Source organism: Eumetopias jubatus, unplaced genomic scaffold, assembly GCF_037043125.1.
Source record: "Eumetopias jubatus isolate StellerSeaLion01/CBP00866 unplaced genomic scaffold, mEumJub1_p1.0 scaffold_9, whole genome shotgun sequence".
Taxonomy (NCBI): Eukaryota; Metazoa; Chordata; class Mammalia; order Carnivora; family Otariidae; genus Eumetopias; species Eumetopias jubatus.
In genome coordinates, this window is record NW_028274815.1 from 92,142,506 (window position 1) to 92,156,299 (window position 13,794).

The 13,794-nt window shown below is 49.0% G+C and overlaps 1 long non-coding RNA gene across 1 annotated transcript in view; it reads left to right on the plus strand.

Annotated features, from left to right (window-relative positions):
* Positions 1-10,864, plus strand: part of LOC114224520 (uncharacterized) — a 40,743-nt gene extending 29,879 nt beyond the window's left edge. Inside the window, exons 2-3 of the long non-coding RNA XR_003612391.1 lie at positions 2,025-2,177; positions 9,153-10,864. This is a non-coding gene — a long non-coding RNA (uncharacterized LOC114224520). The remainder of the gene's footprint in view (positions 1-2,024; positions 2,178-9,152) is intronic.
* Positions 10,865-13,794: the final 2,930 nt, after the last annotated feature.

Below are 13,794 nucleotides of genomic sequence, written 5' to 3' on the forward strand. Positions count from 1 at the left end.
ACGGTGGTTAATTCAGAGCCTGCTGTTTGCTGTGGAGCAGGTTCTCAACTCTGGATGCACATGAGAGCCACTGGAAAGCTTTTGAAAATTTCCAAGTCCAGGCTTCACTTCAGATCAATTAAATTCATAATTTCTGGGGCTGTCCCCAAACATGAGCATTTTTCAAAGCTGTCTAGCTTAGGTTGAGGAGTACTGTTGCATAAAAGGTAGCACCCTCCTCCATTTGTTGGGGAGGGTGGGGCCTGGTGCCAGTAAATGTGCTGCTCTCCTTTGAAAGACAAGAACTGGTCCCGAAGGATGAGGCTGCCTGGAGCATCAGTGCCCAACGTTAAGACTTTGATTGCTGAGGCATCCATTCCAGACATCCATCTTGAATGAACATCTTGGCAGGTGTAGGACACAGCTTCTGGCTACCTAACTACCTAAGGAACAGGCAGAACAGGCTGCCCCACCCATGAAGGTTCTCTCTCAGAAACCCCAGCGTGACCTAAACACCTGACCGTGTGAGTGACCCCGCTTCTCCCTTCCCCTGTTCCAGTTCCTGCTCTTAGGCCTTGAATTTGCCAATGCAGAGTAAGCCTGTGAAACTCTAGATACTCCACCCTGGACCCTAGTAAAGGCAGGGCCCCAGGCTGCGTGTGTGTTACCCCCCTCTCTCCCCAAGACCTGGTTATGTGGCTTTTGGGTGTGCTGTGTACCCTTCTAGAACCTGTGAGTAATAAATCTTGTTCCTCATCGTTCCCTGATGGTTTTGCTTGCAATCACAAGAACCGCAAGGGCTGGCCCAGCCTCCACATTGGCCCTGGCGGGGTTGGGGAGTGTCCGCGGGGCGCAGGGGCAGTAAAGACAGCCCAGCACCTCAGGTGTTGCTAGCCGGAGCACAACACTGGCCCAGACAGGCAGGCCACCCAGCTGTCCCAGCTGCCTCCCTGGCCTTCTGCTTCTGCTTCAACCAATGGTGCTTATTCTGAGCTGGGGCAGGTGGGGGGGGGGAACCAGAGAGGAGGTTCCTCTTCTCTCTGTTCTCAAGTGATACCCACAGAAAAGCACACACTTTTTGGAGCTTCTCCCCACCAGAAGCTCCTTCTGAATCTCATTTGCGGGTTTAGCCTCACTTCCCTGCCTTCATGGCGTCCGCGACATGGTCAGAGCCAGTCCTGAGGCTGTACAACCACCCAAGCAATGCTGACCCCCAGCTCGAACTTCCTGCTCAGATCCCTGAGTTTCAGCCTCAATGACCCATGCCTCCTCTTGGGGGTAGTAGAGTATCTCAAATCAGCACAGTCAAAACCCAATGCTTGACTCCCCCCTCCCCACACACCTTCTTCTTCATCTCTCTAAAGGGCAAGTCCAGTCTCCTGGTTATTCTGTCAGAACTTCTATGGAGGCAGAATAATGGTCCCCAAGGATGCCCAAGTCCTACTTGATGGCCCCTGGGAACATGTTACTTCACATGGCAAAAGGGGCCTTGCAGGTGTGAGGAAGGTGAGGGTCTTGATTATCTCAGATTATCCAGGTGGGCCTGATGTGATCACAATCTCCTGATGGTAGGGAAACAGGAGGCTTAGAGTCAGAGAAGCAGATGTGATGAGGAGAAGCAGAGGTTGGAGCATCGCAGCTCAAGCCAGGGATGCAGGGGCCTCTGGAAGCTCGAAAAGGCAGGGAGCAGATTCCCCACTAGAGCGTCCAAAAGGAATATAGCCCTGCTGACACCTTGACTGCAGCCCCGCAGGACCTGAGGCAGACGTCTGAGTTATAGACCTGTAAGGTAATACATGTGTTTCTTGAAGCCACCAGTTTGTGGTCATGAATTTGTTAATGCAACAATAGGAGACTTGTCTCCTTTCTGTCACTCACACCTGTGCTGGAACCTTCAGCAAAGCCTGTCAGTTCTGCATCCAAAATATTTCCAGAATCTGACCACTCCCAATCCCTGCCCTCATCCCCTCATCTGCACAGGTGCAGTAGCCTCCTGGTAAAGACAGCTAGTGGCTCCCCAATACTTATGTTCTTTTTCTCTTTAGGAATAGAACTGATTTTTTGAATCATGAAAAGCACATGGTGGCTCTGAATGGAGACCTGCCATCCTCAGTCTCCCCTGGAGTTCTGGCCAATAGGAAATACACAGAACTGTCATAGAAGAAGAAGAGAAGACAACTCCCAGGAAATAAGTTTAAGTGAGTAGAACAGGTCCTACCTCACCTTTTCCTCTTTCTTGCTGGTTGGAATATACATGTGCTGGCTGGAGCTGAGGCACCACCAGGGAATATGAGGCAGCAATTTAAGCTGTCATGGAAGCAGGCTGGAAGGACATTTGGAGATATAATATCTACCTTGATTTGCTTACCTCTTGATTTGGTTTTATGTTAGAGAAATGTCTGTCACTGAAGTCTGTTATTTGGGGATTTTGTGTCGATCCCAATGAACACACATTTTCCATATAGTCTTTCTGTTTCTTCCCTCACCCCAAGCCCTTCACTGTTCTCTGCCCCAAATCCTCCAATGGCTTTCCTTGCTGACCCAAAACCAAAATCTACCAATGCCAACAAAGTCCCTGCATGATATAAGATATGTGCCCCCCTTTATCCCACCTACTTCATCTCCTACTCACACTTTCATGCATCTGAACCCACCGTAGCCACAGTGCCCTCTTTGTTTTTCTGGAGTACTCCATGTTTGCTCTTGCCTCAGGGCCTTTGTAGTTGCTGCTCACTCAGGTGGAATGCCTTTCCACAGACACCAACAGGGCTGGCTTTCTCTCTTCATCCTGGTCTCTGTCCAAGTGTCAGCTCACCTGAGAGGAACAGCTTGCGCTTCCCGACCCCGATCTGTCTGGTGCCTTGTGTTTCCCCATGACTGCAGCTGGAACTGCATATTCTTTGTCTTGTGCATGATCTCCCTTCCTCTCCACAGATGGAAGGCTCTTTGAGGGCTGGACTTGTCTCTGCTTTGTCGACAGCTGTATCCTCATTGCCAAGAACAGGGCTGACAGACAACAGGTGCTCAGGAAATATTTGTTGAAAGCATGAACGAACAAATAAGCTGTTCCTAGCTAAGGGGCCCCAATGTTTTCCAGGGGGTAAGAGATAAAGACTTGATACAGTAAAACCTTGGTTTCAGGGAAACTGGATGCAAAAACATCTTGAAGAACAGGATGCTTGGAGCAGATCACTGTAGAGTTTGGGATCTTGTTTTCTGCTTGCCAATGGAGGTCGGGCGGTGGAGCATTTTAGGGCCAATTCTTATTGAAAAAGGATCTTGCAGAGCAGAGGATAGATAAGTCATGGTTTTTCCCCTGAAGAAATGTTTAGTTCTTCTAGGTTGTCACTCTAAACCAGTGGTTCTCAAAGGGATCGATGTTACCCCGGAGAGGACATTTGTCAGTGTCTGAGATACAATCTGTTGTCACAGCTGTGGGTGGGATGCTACTGGCATCTAGCGTTTGGTGTCAGGGATGCTGATAAACATCCTAAAAGCACACAGCCCCCACAACAGAGTTAGCCAGCATCCAATGTCAGCAGTGCTGAGGTGGAAAAATCCTGGCTTAAACATATCTTGTGCAATAGCATCAGTATCATGTTATACTGTGCTGGTGTTGCATACAGAATTTTCCAAGACTCTTCCAGTTCAGGAGAAGTAAAAGGAGGACTGTGTTTTGCTTTCAGCATGGTCAATCCATAGCTATTTACAAGTGTCAATAGATCAATAAAATCTGAGCAGTCAATGTGTTCCTGCACGCTGATTAGTTACATTCTATTTCTTTCTCTCCTACCTCTGCTCCCCTCTGCACCCCACTCCTTGCCCTTGTTACCGGACTTTGGCAGAATTACTGTAGTTTTAAACTCTTCTGATAATGAGTGAATGAGTGAATAAATGAATGCATGAAGTACATGCAGGAAAGAAGACAGCATGGAACTCGGTGTGACTGTCCTTTGCCAAGGGAACTTCGCAGGGTGGGGTGGGAGGCTCAGCAGTGAGTCTTTAGTAGACAACCCTGGGCTGCTGGTGAATGAAGGGGGCAGCTGGGGGATGCATAGCATCTGCTCCAAGTTGGTTTATTTAATTGGTTCTCCATTCTCAAATTTTATGGGGAAAATCCAAATGTGAATCATTTCTAGTTTCTAGGTAATCCCAGATACCAGCTTTTGTTGTTAGACTTCATCTTAAAAGATGAATATCCAAAAGATGATGGTTTGAAAATTGTGGCCATTTTGATTGTGATGAACGAGCTCTTACATCCTGTGAAACTCAGGATTTACCAAGCAGGGCCTGGCAGTGCTGGAGCAGGGAAAGGAGGAAGACAGGGGCTTCTGTAGCATAGCCTGATTCAGAATGGGGTTCCTCTAAAGGACCACCACCTTCAGCACCCTGTGAGTGACCTGATCGGCCATAATTTGATTTTCCATGTACTGTCTAGGTAGCCAACACTGGGCTTTTATGACAGCATACTTCATTCTCTCTGTCTTCTCCCTCTCTGGCTTCCCAAGTGTACTGCACCGCATAACACATCAGAGATCAGAATGTCTGGAATTAGCAGAGGAGGATAGGTCTGTGTGGTTAACTTGGCATAAACTTAATGGAAACCAGAATCCCTCTCTTGCTTGGCCCCACCCTTCGCACAGCTCTCTGTGTGGCTCTGCAGGCAGAGAGCAAGGCCGTTTGCTGCCCTGGGGCCCATTTAGGATAGCAGCCCCTCACCTTGGGGATTAAGTGTCAGGTTCAGGGCCAGAGATGCATGAAAAAGCAGAGTCAGACAGGGCTCTGTGCCTGTAAGATCTGGAGGCAGCAGCCACACAGGGAAGATTATTTTGATTTTATCCTCTCCTTGTTGTTAGCTTAAAAGTTGTTTGTTTTGAGGAATAGGGCAAACAAAAAAAAGGAAGAAAGAAAGAAGAAAAGAAAGAAAGAAAGAAAGAAAGAAAGAAAGAAAGAAAGAAAGAAAGAAAGAAAGAAAGAAAGAAAGAAAGAAAGAAAGAAAGAAAGGAGAGGGAGGGAGGTAGCGAGGAAGGAAGGAAGGAAGGAAGGAAGGAAGGAAGGGGAGAGGAGGGGAGGGGAGGGGAGGGGAAAGGAGGGGAGGGGAAGGGAGGGGAGGGGAGGGAAGCAGGAAGGAAGGAAGCAAGTCTGAGAACAGAACCAGGTTCTCAAGTCCTTGCTTGGAAATGAGATTCACACACTTTTCAAAAGGCCCGAAAGCAAAACCGCACATCTGTCCTTCTGCCAACGTGGGAAAGATATCTCTGGAAAGGTCCCCATTATTTCCATACAACACTTCTGCTTGGGTTCTAAGCCCAGTGTGAAAGCCCTCTCCTGCAGGTCTCAGCGGAAGCCCTGTGAAAACCACAAAAAGGAATCTCACTGGTGCCCAAACAAGGGGAACTTCTCATGAAGGGCTTGTTCTACAAACTGCTTGTATTTGAATTGATCCCACCTCAGTCCTCTCCCTCCCTCGCTCCCTCCCTCTCTTCCTTCTTTCCTTCCTTCCTTCCTTCCTTCCTTCCTTCCTTCCTTCCATTGTTAAATTCATTTGCTGAGCACTTTGAGGGGAGTGAGTACAAGAAAGCTGGGGGCAAATACCCAAACACGTACTACCTCGGTTGCCCTATCTGTGAGTCACAGGGCCCTTTGGCCCTGACATTGCCCATGAGACTCTTCACCACCAGTGGATGCCCATCCGAGCGCTTGGGACAGGGTCAGCTTCCTGGCATGCCACCTGACCAGCCACACAGGGTCCTGCTCAGACGGGCCCTGCCCTGAGGTCAAGGCTTTCCAGTTGCTGTTCTAGAATTCTTAATAATTTTGAGCAAGGAGTCCTGCATTGTCAGTCTGCACTTGACCCAGGAGATGATGTTACCAGGTCGGCCTGGGACTTTTGTTTTTCAACTGGGGAGGAGGGAGGAATTTGTTTGGGTAAGGTAGCCGAAGAGGGTGGGACATCCAAGCTCAGCTTCGTGGACCCGTCTGAGCAAGGCCGAAAGCCAGGGATGTCCCTCAGAAGAAGAACCCCATTTGGAATGTGAGTAAAGGTTAAGGTGCTTTGGGGACCAGGAGACCCCACGTGTGATAGGGTTGGAGAGAAGACCTCCTCATCTTATGAGAGCCCAGCCCTGCTCCAGCATGCAGATAGTGTGGGAAGCCAGGAGTGAGTTGTGCTGTGCCTGTGCACAGATCCTCCCAGAGGGGCAGGTGGTTGTGAACGGCAAGAGATGACAGGAACAGCCACAGAGGGGACCAGGGATGTGGGTGGACAGCTGCTGTATGCCACTGCAGCTAATAGCTGGCTTTGTGGGACCGCCTTAGGCCGCCTGCTGCCTGTGGGGGTATTGATGGGGCGGGTATTGGAGCCATTTTATTGGCACCTGGGTACCCTGAGGGTTTTGAAGCCCAGAGGCATTTGGGGGACAGGTTAAATGAAAGTCGGGAGACCTCTGGCTCAGGATTGCTATGTGACTTAGGAGCCTCAGTGTTAAATTTATCAGAACATGAGCTGGGCTTCACAGGAAACAGTAGTAGCCACATGGCTGTTTGGCAAATCAGACCTGATTCTGTAAAGCTGAAATCAGAGCCTGGGAGAGCCTGGATTCTTTGTCGCTAAACTGAACATAAGAGGAGATGGGCCTTCAAAGTCGTCCAGAAGGACTGCTCCCTTCTCTGGAAGGAATGGAGGCCCAGGGCTGTTATGTGTCATTCCTGGGGTCCTAGACAAAAATTCCCATCTCCTGACCCCCAAAGGGTGCTCCTCCCATGGGACCAGACTAGGCCATCCCCAGGTCCTTTCAGGTCTGTGTGTCTGGTTTTCTCTTGGTTACCAAAGTGTAGTCCAAGAGAGCCAGCTGGACAGCTGAAGGTGGGAGAGGGCCAGCTGGATCTCCCTGGCCTTCTTATACTGACCATTCTTATTTATGCTCAGGGCTCAGTTCAGGTGTCTTTAAACTGGTAAGGCTTCCTGGAGCCTGTTGACTATACCAGGTGATCCTAGAGTAGCACTTAAGATAGCAGCTCTCAAACTCCCCATCCTTTGTGTGGGCTCTGATCTCCTCACACGCAATTTTCTTGTTTGCCTAAATTAGTCAGCTTCAGGTTCTGTTGCTTGCAAACCAGACCCCTGCCTGGTCTGGGAAAATATGGGGCTGGGTGCGTGAGGGTTGGATGTGTCAGGGTTTGGGGGGACACAGAGGAATGTACTTGGCCAGCTTGGGGTCTGTGGCTGTTCAGCATGGACATCTTGCCAGGTAACTGTGGATGTAAACCTTGTGACTTACCAGGGTGCTGTTGAATTTAGTGAGCTTGCTGGGGTGGGACGGTGATGGGGAGGGGTTCTGCTTCTCACCTGTCCCACCTCCTTGCAGCTGAGCTCGTGTTGTTGGGAAGGGCGTGCTTGTACTAAGACCTCTGGCTCTTCTGCAAGTTTGCTTGAGTCTTAAGCAATTTCCCCAGTAGACTGAGCCTGGAAATGGAGCAGAAAACTGCTCGGTTCCAGAGAACAATCCTGCAGAGCCAGGAGTTTTTGGTTCACCAAGAACAGAGTGTTTGTTTGCGTCAGCAGGGGTCTGCAGGATCCTTGGGCGACCCCTTCTCTCTTTGAATAGCAATAATAGCAATGACCTTCACCCCAAAGTGAGTCCAGGAAAACATGCTTTCTCATAGATATGTCTACTAAATGAGCAGCTGACACATGCCGGCTGGGTCCTATCTGCTGGATAAATGCTTGTGTGCAATCGCACTTCTTAGTGGGACAGTGGCTCAGGCTCAGGCTCCAGGGACATGCTCCCACTGGTCCTTTTCTCAGGAGTTTGAAGGAACCACCTTAATAAGCCAGGGAGACATGGGGACCAGGCTTCCCTCCCAGGGGCAGTAGCCTGTCTCCTTGGGCATCAGGGGCATCTCTTGGGGATATCTGCCTTCTTGTCAAACTTCAGCAGAATCCCACTCATACAATCAGATTTGTTTATGCTCTGCTCGACACTTTGATGGATGGTTATACTAAAGGCCCCCAGTGAATCTCAGCTAATAACCTTTTTGTGTCCACGCCCCTTTGCGATGTGATGTTGTAGTTTTTCCTATCAGGCATGGAAGCCTATTTCTCCACCCCCTCAATCTGGGCTGGTCCTGTGAATTGTGTGGACCAACAGAATGTGGAGGAATTAACACTGGGCCAGTTCTGGAGCCTTAAGTGCCCTGGAGCTCTCACTGACCCTTTCTTGGAGCTCTGAGCCTTCCATGGTTGGTGGAAGTCTGGTCCGGCCTGCCAGAGGATGACAGGCCATGTCAAGGAGGTCTGAAGCACCCCAGCCAACAGCCATCACCGACTGCCAACCAGATGGGCAAGTGAGGGTCCTGTGTAGGCTGGAGTCACAGCAGTGAGCACCGATAAGTGCAGGAGGAATGCCCAGGCAACCCGTAGAATGGTGGGAAATAATAAATCATGGCTATTTTAAGCCACAGATTACTGGGTTGGTTTGTTACACAGCAGTAGAAAACTGAAACATATACACACTTGACTTATCTTTTTGGAAAGTGGCTGGAAGGGTACTATGTGGCCATTTTTGTACTTTGAAAGCAGCACTGACTGCTCTATATTGAGCAAAGGTAAATAAGCACCAGTCTAAATTTCTTTGGAATTACTCAATTCAAGAAATTCATTCTCCATATCAAAATTTGGTGTGTAGATCTATATCTATCTATCTATCTATCTATCTATCTATCTATCTATCATCTATCTATCTATCATCTATCTATCTATCATCTATCTTGATATATGTGTTTGGTATTTATATATAATATAGACTTGTAAGCTTTGTTTTCTCTTTTTGTTTTTTAAACTTGTAAGCTTTGGACCAAAAATTCAATATCTTTTGCATGTTCTTTCTGAGTCAAGGATTATTTATTTATTTATACTCCCCCCCCACCCCAGAGACATGGCCCTGAATCTACCAGAATCAATTTTTAAAGTGTCTTCATACCAAGTATTTAGGGGTGACATATCGTGATGTCTGGGGTTTGCTTTACGTATTTAGCAACTCTTACAAAACTTCATTTCATGGTCCAAAGTTATTGCAATTATTACAATTATTTTTTAAGAGTTCATGACATCTGCTGAATATGATGGTGACAAAAGATTTCAGTATTACTATTTTTTTGTCCACACGCCCCAGACTGCCCTCTCCATCTTCTGGAAGTGTGCTCCCTGTGAAGATGGCCTAGACGAGAGTTCAAGAAGAAAGGCAAGACAAAGCTGGGGAAGCAATTCAGCTGAGAACCATTTTTGAAGTTCCTGTTAAACTCTACATGAAGGTAGTGTGACCTGGTGGCACCTGGGGGAGATGAAAGTCATCTTCTCCATCTTTGTATCCTCAACACCTGGCCCAGCTGGGAGTCTCCCCAACAGATGTTTGGAGTGGTGTGTGGATAGTGGCGAAGGGAAGAGCTTCCCAGATCTTTGGAAAGATGGACCATAACAACAAAGTAAAACCACATCTGTGTTGAGTGTTCTAAAACGAGGTGAGATAGTCTCTGGCCTCCAAGCTCCTACAAAAAGTGAAGGTTCCTAGTGCTGTTCCCAGCACCAACCATTCCCTTGCCTGGCCTCCTGTGGGAAGAATTCTTCATTGAATAACATCAGATATCAATTTTTGAGCCAAGAGGTTAAGCTGGTCTATTTAACCCCAATATCCACGAAAACCTGACATCCCGAACCTCTGTCCAGAATGGAGCCCCCCCACATTTGTCCATCCTCTCTGGAGCTCTCATCTGTCTGGCTGCCCCCTCACCAACTCCTCAAATCACCCTGCTGGCCATGCCCTGGGGACACCTCTACCATTACTGGATCCTGACATTTGGGGATGGTTTGCTCATTTCTCTGGCTTCTCCAATTACAGGCAAATTCTTGGAGGGCAGGGCTGTGTCTTGGTCATTTCTGTTTCCTGGGCTATCGCTTAGTGCTTGACCCTGGATGGACATTTGGGTGTGTATTTAGAACAAATGAACAAGGTGATCTTTGAGAGAATAATTCAGTCACTTGTCTCTGATACAATGTGGAGCTCTGAAATAGCCTGTTTGTCATGATTTCTATTTCTAAAAATTAAGGACAGGTAAGTCTATTATCCCTTCTGCCAAGGATCATTTTGGGAACTTGACAATGTTGTGGAGAGAATTTTCTGATTTCTCTTTTCCTATTTGCCTTTATAACTCCAGAGGCAAACACAAAGGCCAACACTTAATCTTCCTTTATCAGTCAAAGCAATGAAACAATAGTAATTAACTCAGTAACACCCTTGGCCATCATGACAGCAGGTGGCTGAAGGTACCTGGCCCGCAGTGGGGAAGACAGACCTTCGGTTTTCTCCTTGTCTTGTTATCATTCCTAGCAGTTGAGGAACCTCACTCTTAGACTCACTGTGGATTGCTGATGAGCAACCAGCAGCAGTTCCAGGGGACTTGCTCTGCCAGCTTTTTCTCAGAAAGTCTAGGAGTGTACAAGTCAGAGCAATGTCTCCTTCCTTGAATCCATGCAGAAAAAAGTGGCTCTTTTCTTGTGATTAGCAAGTTCTGCATTTTTCCTTGTTTTTCCATGTCCTGAAGAGGGTACATATGAGAAAACATAAGCATATGACAGCACTTTGCTTCGTTTCTTGTCTTCTAGGATTATGGATTACCAGTGAAAACCTGTAGTGTCCTTGGTGTTGCCCCATAATGCATCCTCACTCACTCATTCATTCATTCAACCAACAAAAATAAACTGTTGACTTAATGCCATTAGAGATGCAGCTTTCAGTGATGGTCATGGTCCTCTTCTTGAGTGATGAAAACAGACAGACACATACACACACACACACACTGTGACAAAGAAGTTTGGGACACACTTGTGTGTTATGAAGGAAGCAAACGGAATGAGATAGAACCTAATCCTGTTTGACCCACTTGAAAATAAATGAGCCATGGGGTGCCTGGGTGGCTCAGTCAGTTAGGCGTCTGCCTTCGGCTCAGGTCATGATCCCAGGGTCCTGGGATCGAGCCCGCATTGGGCTCGCTGCTCAGTAGAAAACCTGCTTCTCCCTCTCCCTCTGCTGTTCCCCTGCTTGTGCTCTCTCTCTCTGTCAAATAAATAAAATCCTAAAAATAAATAAATAAATAAATGAGCCATAAAGAATAAGTGATGAGAGTAAGAAGGTGAAGACTGGCTTTAGATAGAATTGTCAAGAGAAGGCCTCTTTAGAGTGGACATTTAAGCCAGGTTATTTATTTTTTTAGAAAAGATTTTATTTATTTGTTTGACCGACAGAGAGAGGGAACACAAGCAGGCAGAGGGAGAGGGAGAAGCAGACTCCCTGCTGAACAGGGAGCCTGATGTGGGGCTCGATCCCAGGACCCTGGGATCATGACGTGAGCCGAAAGCAGATGCTTAACTGGCTGAGCCACCCAGGCGCCCCTAAGCCAAGTCTTAAAGATGAGGAGGGAAAGATCATTTTAGGCAAAGGGAGCAGTTAATGCAAAGGCCCTGAGGTAGACAAGATTTTGGAAAGCTGAAGGAGTGGAAGGATGAGACTCATGGCTGGTGCACAATGCTGGTAGGGAAACAGGATGAGGCTGGAGGGGTTTCCAGAGACAAATGACTTCGGGCCCAGATGCCAAGGAACAGAGAATTTTGTTGGGAAGCCAAGGAAGAATTTTAGGCATGGCAGTGACAGAATTCATGTATGTTAAAGGGCATCGACACCGCGGCTCTGTGGGAATGGGTTGGTGAGCAGGAGGTGAGGGTGGGGGTGGTGGGGGTGGTGGAGGGGGCATGGGGAGGGTGTGGGAGATATGAGGGGGTGGGGGTGGGGTTGAGGCCACTGGAGACATTAGAAGTACATCTGACCCTTGAATAACACAGGTATGAACTGTGCGGTTCTGCTTAAATGCAGATTGTTTTTTATACATTCAGTACAGGGTTGTAAATGTATTTTCTTTTCCTTTTGATTTTCTTAATAACATTTTCTTTTCTCTAGCTTATTTTATCTTAAAAATACAGTATATAATACATATAACATACAAAATAGGTGTCACTCGACTATGTATTGATAAGGTCAACAGGAGGCTATTAGTAGTTTAGTTTCTGAGGAGAAAAAAGCTATACGTGGATTTTTGGCTGCACAAGGTGGGGTCGGTGCCCATAATGCTTGCATCGTTGAAGGGTCACCTATGATTGAGGAAAGAGGTTCCAGTGGCCAGGGGAGACAGTAAGAGTGAAAACAGAGAAAAGGAGGCACGGGTGAAAGCTGGGGATTGTATCCACAGGGATTGCTGCTGGGGGTGAGGAAAAGGGAAGTATCAGGATTTCCACAGCTGGAGGAAGCCAGAGCCCCTTCTGACCCCATGCAGGGCATGGCGTCCCTGAGGCAGCCAGGGGGGCAGTCCTGAGGCAGTTGGAAAAATCACCACTGGAACACGGCCCAGAAATTGGCCCCGGGTTTACCATCACGAGTCATCATGATTAACAGGGTTATTAGCCTTCTTGGGAATAAATGAGCTTGTCTATAGTGAGGAGGTTGTTCAGGCCCAGAGATGTGGGGCCTGGCCTGTGCCACGGGGGCAGGTGGTGGACAGGCCGGGCTGGAGAGACCTAGAGCCTGTCTTGTGTCCAGTGGAGGGGAGAGGGCAAGCAGGGGAAGGAGCCAGTGGGCAGTGGGTCCCTGAGGACCCTGAGTACTGGCGTGGGGCAGGCCAGAGGCAGCCGCCAGGGCCCCTGGGTGGTGAGGAGAGGAGGGGAAAGGGCAGGCACTGTTTGTTTCCACCTTTGTTCAAGGAAGTAGGAGCAGAGGACTTGAGTGGGTGAAAGAAGGGGGAAGGAGGGCCAAGGGGAGCGGGTCCTGTGTGGGAGAAGCCCCGGGGACCCGAGGACTGCCCGGTGTGGCAGGGTGGCAGTGTTTTGCTGGTCCCGATGGGGTGTGAAGCCAGGAGGGGCTGTCAGTGGTGAGAAGCTGAGGGAGGTATCAGCAGCCAGTGTCGGGGTGAAGCTGGATGGAGCAGCGGGGTGTGGGAGCCCAGGAGCCGAAGGAGGGAAGGAGGTGGTGGAGCCAGGCTGGACTGTTGGAAATCTGGCTTCAGCTGTGGTTGAAGGTGAGGGGGTCAAGATAATGCCAGTTGGTGACTTCTTTCTTGAAGTCGCTTCTCTATCTTGGTATTTACCCGCAGGGTGATTTTATCAGAGGCACCAGGGGTGTGTCATCTGAAATGTCACTTCTGATTGGGAAGCCGCGTCTCCCCCAGTCACACGGCTGCAGGACATCAGGCTGTCCGATGGCCCCTGCACGGACAGCTGAGGCGGGAACATGCTGTGTGAAAGGCTGCAGACAGACCCCAGATAGAAGAGGAACGCTGCCAGTCGTGGGAGACGGGGCCTGAGGTACAGGCAGAGCAGGAGAGACAAGGCTGGGCCCGGGGAGAGCTGCAGTGGAAGAGGCCGGCTGCAGGCAGGAGGAGGGGGAGGCCTGGGCTTCCAGGCATCGCTGACCCTCTCCCCTACGCCTGTACAGTTGCCCTTTGCCTCATATGCATTTCCCCCAAACCTGGGAGATTTATCATCTCCCATGGGGTCCCTGAGTCAGGAATTCAGACAGGGTGTGTGACTTGTGTTTGCTCCATGATAGGGCCTCAGCCGGGAGATGTGACGGCCGGGGACTGCAATCGTCGGAAGATTCGTCCCCCCGCAAGCTGCAGACTGGTGGCTCTCAGCTGGGATGCCACGTGTGTCTCCCGGCACAGCCGGGTATTCCTCACAGTGCGGCGGTCCCATGGGCAAGCACAGGGGTGGGG